The sequence below is a fragment of the Tasmannia lanceolata genome, unplaced genomic scaffold (genome assembly GCF_043159265.1).
Source record: "Tasmannia lanceolata isolate RefF3 unplaced genomic scaffold, GAP_Taslan_0.1 ptg000040l, whole genome shotgun sequence".
Taxonomy (NCBI): domain Eukaryota; kingdom Viridiplantae; phylum Streptophyta; class Magnoliopsida; order Canellales; family Winteraceae; genus Tasmannia; species Tasmannia lanceolata.
In genome coordinates, this window is record NW_027518717.1 from 35,001 (window position 1) to 43,419 (window position 8,419).

At 37.1% G+C, this 8,419-nt stretch overlaps 2 non-coding genes across 2 annotated transcripts; both read left to right on the forward strand.

Annotated features, from left to right (window-relative positions):
• Positions 1 to 6,860: 6,860 nt before the first annotated feature.
• Positions 6,861 to 6,934, forward strand: TRNAP-UGG (transfer RNA proline (anticodon UGG)). The gene has a single exon. It is a non-coding gene; the product is annotated as a tRNA-Pro (tRNA).
• Positions 6,935 to 7,099: 165 nt separating this feature from the next.
• On the forward strand, positions 7,100 to 7,173 carry TRNAW-CCA (transfer RNA tryptophan (anticodon CCA)). Its single transcript has one exon. It is a non-coding gene; the product is annotated as a tRNA-Trp (tRNA).
• Positions 7,174 to 8,419: the final 1,246 nt, after the last annotated feature.

The following is an 8,419-nucleotide window of genomic DNA, read 5'->3' on the forward strand; positions in this document are numbered from 1 at the left end:
ACTGACCCCATTGAGTTCGCCACCATAGAACTCAACAGTTACACCTACTTGTTCGACACTATACTTCGATTCTGCCCTTCTAAAAGGAACATCCGCTCTCACAATTCCGTCTCCGTCTACCAAAACCACCGGAAATGTTTCAAAAAAAGTAGGCATACGACGTACAAAAAGCTCATGCCCCTCTTTATCTCTAAAGATGGGGTGTCCTAACCATCCAACAGCTATTCCATCCCCATTGTCCATTGAGCCTGCTCTGAATAATCCCCCCTTCGCCGGATTATTACCGATGTAATCATAAAAAGCTAATTTTTCGGGAATTTTAGACCAAGCTTCCGATAAACTCAGATTTTCGGCTAGCCCGGCTCCAACTCTTCGATATATTTCTTGCTGGAAGTATCCCTGATCCCACTGATAACGAGTGGGACCAAATAATTCTATGGGAGTAGTTGCTGAACCATACCACATAGTTCCAGCAACGACGAAAGCTGCAAAAAAGACAGCAGCGATACTACTAGAAAGTACAGTTTCAATATTGCCCATACGTAATCCTTTGTATAAACGTTGGGGCGGGCGGACACTAAGATGGAATAGTCCCGCCAATATCCCCAATGTCCCCGCTGCAATATGATGAGAGGCTATTCCTCCCGGAACAAAAGGATCAAAACCTTCTGCGCCCCACGCTGGATTTACAGATTGTACTTTTCCGGTTAGACCATAAGGATCGGACACCCATATTCCAGGACCATACAAGCCTGTTACATGAAATGCGCCAAACCCAAAGCAAGCCACCCCTGAGAGAAATAAATGAATTCCAAAGATCTTGGGCAAATCCAAAGAGGGTTTTCCCGTACGTTCATCACAGAATATTTCTAGGTCCCAATACACCCAATGCCAGATGGCTGCTAAGAAGCACAAGCCAGAAAACACAATATGTGCCCCAGCCACACCTTCGTAACTCCAAATACCCGGATTCGTTATAGTTCCTCCTGTGATACTCCAACCACCCCATGAATTGGTTATCCCTAAACGAGTCATGAAGGGTATAACGAACATACCTTGTCTCCACATTGGATCAAGGACGGGATCAGAGGGATCAAAAACGGCTAATTCGTATAGAGCCATCGAACCGGCCCAACCAGAAACTAGAGCTGTATGCATTATATGGACAGAAAGTAACCGACCGGGATCATTCAATACGACGGTATGAACACGATACCAAGGCAAACCCATGGAAATACCCCTTATTTTATCAAAGAAAAAATAGACACTATGTAACTTTATCACATTGGAAAAGACTGATTGATGCTATGGACCTCGCCTTTTCAGTGGATTATCTCAAAGCAAGAGTTAATATTTATTCCGTTCCATTGGTAATAATTTAACAATTCTGTTCGTAGGAACAAAGAGAAGCAGATCTATTCTATACTCGATAAGTACCAATACGCAATGGGGGGATTGATCCTATTTTTGTGAGCGAATGCATAGATACTTGTTCATCCTTCGAACGATCCATTTGTACGAATTTTCCTTTATTCAACCCGTCTTCTCCATGAACCTTCCAATCTATGGATAAAATACGATAAACGACAATATTATGAAGACAATAAACCCATTGTTACGTTTCCACATCAAAGTGAAATAGAGTACTTAATTTTTCTTTCATTTTATGCCTATTGGTGTTCCAAAAGTACCTTTTCGGAGTCCTGGAGAGGAAGATGCAGTTTGGGTTGACGTATAGTGCGACTTGTCAGACATATTGGGTCATATGGGATTTCCCCGTTCTCTCCCCCGATCGAGATATCCTCTGTTTCACACCAAGAAAGATTGATTAAACCATCAATAATTCAATTCGGAGCGTGAAGTGCAATGCAATTAGATCAATTTATTTGTTGGTTGGGGATCAATATTCTCAATTAGAAGAATTTATGGTTGGCTTGGACCAATAAAATGAAGTATCCAGGCTCCGTTCAAAAAATACCAAATTGGTAATCTATGTATGATTACTACTCGTATCATAAATGATCCCTATTTATACCTCTAAAACTACCAATTAATGGAATAATATGATTAGTCGAATATTTGGCGGAAGGCATGAACATGAAAACGAATTGAAAAAAAAAAAGAAGTCGGAACAAAAAGAAGCGGTACTGTGATCATTTGTCCTATATGTGCAAATAGAATTCGGGCAGATCTTTACCCGGAGTAGAGCATAAACCTAAAAGAATTGAAGAGGCCCATTTAGGAACAAGAAAATTACATCGTGATTTGGATCTCGATGAAAGAATACATCAATGAGGGGTTAGTTCGATAAGTTCAATGAATTCTTTTTTTTTTTTCGCAATTTTGATTTTTTGAACCGTATGCATCCAAAGGTGCGTGTGCGGTTCCTAAGGGATACAATTTTGTCCTAATCAACCGACTTCATCGAGAAAGATTACTTTTTTTAGGACAAGAGGTTGATAGCGAGATCTCGAATCAACTTGTTGGTCTCATGGTATATCTCAGTATAGAGGATGATACCAGGGATCTGTATTTGTTTATAAACTCTCCCGGCGGATGGGTAATACCAGGAATAGCTATTTATGATACTATGCAATTTGTGCCACCAGACATACATACAATATGCATGGGATTAGCCGCTTCAATGGGATCTTTTCTCTTAGTCGGAGGAGAAATTACCAAACGTCTAGCATTCCCTCACGCTTGGCGCCAATGAGTTTTTTTTTATTTGAGAAAAAAAAAAGAAGACTATGCCTTCGCCATATGGAATATGAATAATAAGTAATAATAGCATGGCACTTCGAGTTCGATATGAGCAAACTATTATTTTTTTTTCATAACATAACATGAGATTATATATCGAGATAGTAGTATGAAACAAAGGTTATTTACGATTTGATCTTATGTATCGGGGGTCCATTTCAGCGTCACAAACCTTTTTTTTGCTTTCACACCAGAAGCCTCTTTCCGATATTTATGTTATGAAAGAGTACGAAAATGAAAAAAAAAAAAGATCATTTTTTCCTTATTTGATCGGATCATAAAGAAACTTTGGGATTGCTGAATCACAGACGAGATAAATATATAAAGCAACGGAACCATCATAGTATTTTTTGACTCCTCCGAAAGGAAAGATGGTAAATGGATCATTCAACGATCTGGGTCTGATGGATTCTATTTGTCTCTTTCTTCGATGGAAGGGAAAAGGAAATTCCATTGCGGAGCCGTATGCAATGCATAAAAGATGCCTGTACGGTTGTTCAATTCTAATTCTATCTTTTTATTCTTGTTATTCTTTATCCCTTCCCTTCGACCGATCGTGCGAGATAGAGGAACCGTTCATTATGTTATATCATCAGGGTTATGATCCACCAACCTGCTAGTTCTTTTTATGAGGCACCCACAGGAGAATTTATCCTGGAAGCGGAAGAACTACTGAAACTCCGCGAAACCCTCACAAGGGTTTATGTACAAAGAACCGGCAAGCCTTTATGGGTTATATCCGAAGACATGGAAAGGGATGTTTTTATGTCAGCAACAGAAGCCCAAGCCCATGGCATTGTTGATGTTGTCGCGGTCGAAAATACCGGGGATTTCACATAAATTCTTGATTCCATTTCGAACCATAATTCGAATGAGCCGTGATTTGATATTTTATCTTCTTAACCTGGTAAAATATTATATGAAATGGAAGTAATTCATAATCATCCGGTTAGGATCGATCTAAACCAGCCCATTCTGTATACGATTCAGCATGCCAACTATTAAACAACTTATTAGAAACACAAGACAGCCAATCAAAAATGTCACGAAATCCCCTGCCCTTCGAGGATGTCCTCAGCGTCGAGGAACATGTACTAGGGTGTATGTGCGACTCGTTCAGATCATGATCTGGAACAAATGAGACGATTTTTCCAGTATCAATGACCAGTACCAATGAGTAGGATAGAATGGAAGAACTCCATTCCATTCACTATCTCAAAATAAAGATCTATCATATACCTCTATTGTGTATGGAATTTATGGTTTCCATTGGTGCAAATCCAATCACCTCGATTTGAGATGAAAATCAATTCCCCATTGGTAGCAAATGGTTATCCATTAAGCGGGGAAAATAGTATTTTAAAAGCAGAAAGATTATGCTTCTACTCTTGCAAGAACGGACTAACAGGGTTAGCTACCTAGCCAACCTTCATAATTAAATGCCGTCACTGTATGGATGGATCTCATTGTGAAAAGACCTATATACTGGATAATTTTATGGGTAGAGCCAAAGAGTGTGAACTGTACAAGTTACTAATAACATTGATTAAATGGGGGAAGGAGCTCCGGTGTATAGAGAGGACCTCACCGTTTAAGAAGTAATCATAGAAACGATGGAAGCCACTATTTATTTATTTCTCCATTTTTCTCTATTTATTACTACCTATTTACTAGATATTTTATATCTAATATCGGTACAATTTCTTATTCCGAGGTGAAATGCCTGGAAGAAATCAAAAATCGTGGTTGGGAAGGTCATAGTAGCAAAAGCCATTGGAATTTTTATTTTATACATCGGAAGAATCCGTTTTGTTACTAATAAACTAGGGGAGGGGAAAAGAATGACTGAAAGAAAAGAAATCAATTAGTTATTCATCAAGGTTTCATTTGATTCAATGACCAGAGTTAGGCGGGGATATATAGCTCGGAGACGTCGAACAAAAATTCGTTTATTTGCATCAACCTTTCGAGGGGCTCATTCAAGACTTACTCGAACTACTACTCAACAGAAAATGAGAGCTTTGGTTTCCAGTCATCGGGATAGATGCAGGCAAAAGAGAGATTTTCGTCGTTTGTGGATCACTCGGATAAATGCAGTAACTCGTGAAAATGGGGTATCCTATAGTTATAGTCGATTAATGCACGATCTGTACAAGAGGCAGTTGCTTCTTAATCGTAAAATACTTGCACAAATAGCTATATCAAATAGGAATTGCATTTACATGATTTCAAATGAGATTATCAAATAAGGCGACTGGAACGAATTCACCGAAATGATTTAAACGGAGTTCCCCGGAGAATGAACTCCGGGAAGGTAGAGTAGAAATGAATATGATAAATATTAGAAATGAACGAACACTTTTCAATAAAAAAAAATATTTTTTCTTCCCCATTCATTCTTTTTTTTTTTTTCTTACGACGCGACAATCAAGTATCTCGGCTTTTTCGAACAAAACCTCAATCTGAGTTTGAATTCCAATTAGAGTTTTGATTCAATTGAGAAGTAGGCCTATTTATTTCTGGTTTTAGGACCAGCAGTTCTAGGGGTCGACTCGGTTCTTTCAAATTGTTTCTCATTATTAAGAAAAGGTAACGAAGATAAAATACGAGCTTGTTTTATAGCAATAGTAATTAATCGTTGTTGTTTCAAGGTCAATCTATTCACTCGTCTAGATAATATTTTTCCTTGTTCACTAATAAATCGACTAATTAAACTCATATTTCTATAATCAATTCGATCCCCCGATCCAATTGGGGGCAAACGCCTACGAAAAGATCGCTTGGATTTACGAAAGGGTCGCTTGGATTTATCCATGATTTATTCCTTATCTCTAAAATCTTATTTCTTCATTCATTTCGGTTTCGGATCCGACCGAAATAGTAATAGTACTTGATTTGTTTATATTTTATATATCTATCTATATGTAATTTTGTCCTGTTCCTTGGAAGGGTGGAACAGACATTCTATTCTGTTCGATCTATTTCTTTATCTCCCCATGAATCGTATGCTTGTAACAATAAGGACAGAATTTTCTCAAGTCCAATCGACTAGGCGTATTGTGTCGATTCTTTTGAGTAATATATCTGGAAATGCCCCGCGATTCCTTATTTAAATCATTTCGGACACAACTGGTACATTCCAAAATAACTCTTATTCTGACATCTTTACCCTTGGCCATGAACCTCCTTTGGATTTTGGATTCCCTCCACTCTTCTATTTTCGATCTGAATCGAAGAATACGAAAAGAAGGAAAAATAAATAGAAGTTGCTAACTGATAACTCGAAATCCAATTATGAAAGATTTCGCTGCAATCAATAGAGTAATAATAAGTAATACAATTATTTCTAACTATCCATTATTTCTAATCCCAGTCAGTATTTCATTTACTATCTTGTATGCTCTTGAACAGCCTGTCCTAGACCCACATTTCTATTTCTGTTCTCCCTCTATTAATTCTATGCTGAGCCCGAGTTTCGCTGAGGTTTAATCCACTTTTCTTTCTCTTTCCTTCCTAAACAACTTAAAAAAAAAATTCAAAAGGGTGGATTAGTCACAGAGAATTTGTTGTATCTCTAATCTTCTTCACCCCTTCCCATGTCAATAACTAGAATGAAAAAAAGGGGAATGTCAACGCATCTGGGAATAAACGATTGATCTCTATCAATAGACCTGCTAAAGACCCGAACCATAGCGTAGTTAGCACAGGTGCCACGGAGAGATATGTTTTTATATCTCGCATTGAAAATCCTCCTTCTTTATTGGAATACATATATGATCAGATGTATCTGTAGCTAAAGATCACTTGTATTTGTACACGAAATCCCTAATCCCGAACTAAAATGAAAATGAATATGTACAATAATCCGGTGGATTAGATCTACTTGTCCCTAAAACAGAAAAAGATGACCCTTTCTTACTGAGCATTACCGATAAATATTCATTTTTTTATACGTTAGGTTTCATATGTATATAATTCTTTGATTATATGAAATCAAAAAGAAGAAATGGCAAGAGAAATTGTCTCTAGATATTAGGAAATAACGATGTGGAAAACAAGACAAGGATTCCCTACAATGAAACTGTACAACAATTGAAAGGGATGTAGCGCAGCTTGGTAGCGCGTTTGTTTTGGGTACAAAATGTCACGGGTTCAAATCCTGTCATCCCTACCTATTACTTCTCCTATGGGCAGTAACGAGGGATCAGTTGAGATCGATTCAAATTGGACTGGACTGGACATAATTTTGCATTTTATGATACTACATGCATGCAAGGTGTATTGGGGGTACAAAAAGAATCCCTTTCTTTACAGTTGTATCTCCTGTCATAAGAAAGCGCTCTTAGTTCAGTTCGGTAGAACGTGGGTCTCCAAAACCCGATGTCGTAGGTTCAAATCCTACAGAGCGTGATTCTGTTTTTGTAATGTTGAATCACAATAAAATAACTTTACTAACTTGAACTGCAACCTGAATTTGACCTCCTGCAGCTTAAGAAGGAGGTCAATCAAAAAAGAGATGTTACTCAATCAAAGGTCCAACTGATCTCCGCGTCTGTATTGTAAATATGCAGTTACGAATAATCCGGCCAAAGTAATAGGAATTAGACCTAAGACGATTCCAAATAGAAAAACTTCAATCATTTCAATTTGTTGGAAAGGGTAAAAATAGAGGTAATATCTATCCCTAAATATTACTCCGAATCACCCATGAATCTCAATGATCAAGAATTGGTAATTAACGCGGGAAGGAACTATCGAATACCTGAAATCTCACAGAACTATTTATTTTGATGAATTATTCATTCAATTAATTTCAAATAAGTCGTATCTTGCTCAGACCAATCAATAGAGCTGGGGTTATAGTTGAAGCAGCTAGTAGAAAACCGAAATAACTAGTTATAGTGGGCATGAAGGAGCTAAATGAGATACGTTCTTTTTTTTTTACATATGTTTATAAAGCACTTACCTAAGTTTCAATTTTTGCGAGATGTGATGATCAGAAAAAATACCAATTGACAGAATCAGTTCCAATTGAAAGTTCTTGATTCATCAGTCATTATAGACGGCACTGACAAAGATAGAGTAGCAGAGGTAGAAAAAAAAAAAAAGATTGATTTATCATCTGTGACATCTACCAATGTCGGGATTTCAAATCAACAGATTCATTGAGCAACTCGTGAGTAAAGTAATAGTCAGAAGAACTGTGTCGTGTAACTTCATTCAAAAATGAAATTATCTTTGAATAACTATAGAATAAAAGAATTGGATTTCAAAAGAATTTCCATTTTGACCATTTATTTCTTTTCTTTTTCAATTTATCAATTCCTATTATCCTTTTAGGTTCCACAGTCTGTCTTTCCATATCATGGAGTTCCATCCTTGTAGCTAGGTCAAGAAGGAACCTTTGGATCTAATCCAGTAATGGTTGCATCACGAATATTGATTGTTCAAACTATTTATTGTTTCTTCTCTTTCTTTCATCGAATACTATCTACTACTGTAGAACCAACCAATTACTTGAAATGAAAGGATTAGAAAAAAAGAAAAATATCTTTTCTACAACCATGAGAGGGGATTTCTATATTTTGCATCTAATTGAATTGTGTGGAATATGATAATCTCGTTCATTAATTATTAGAACTAGAACCCGTTGACT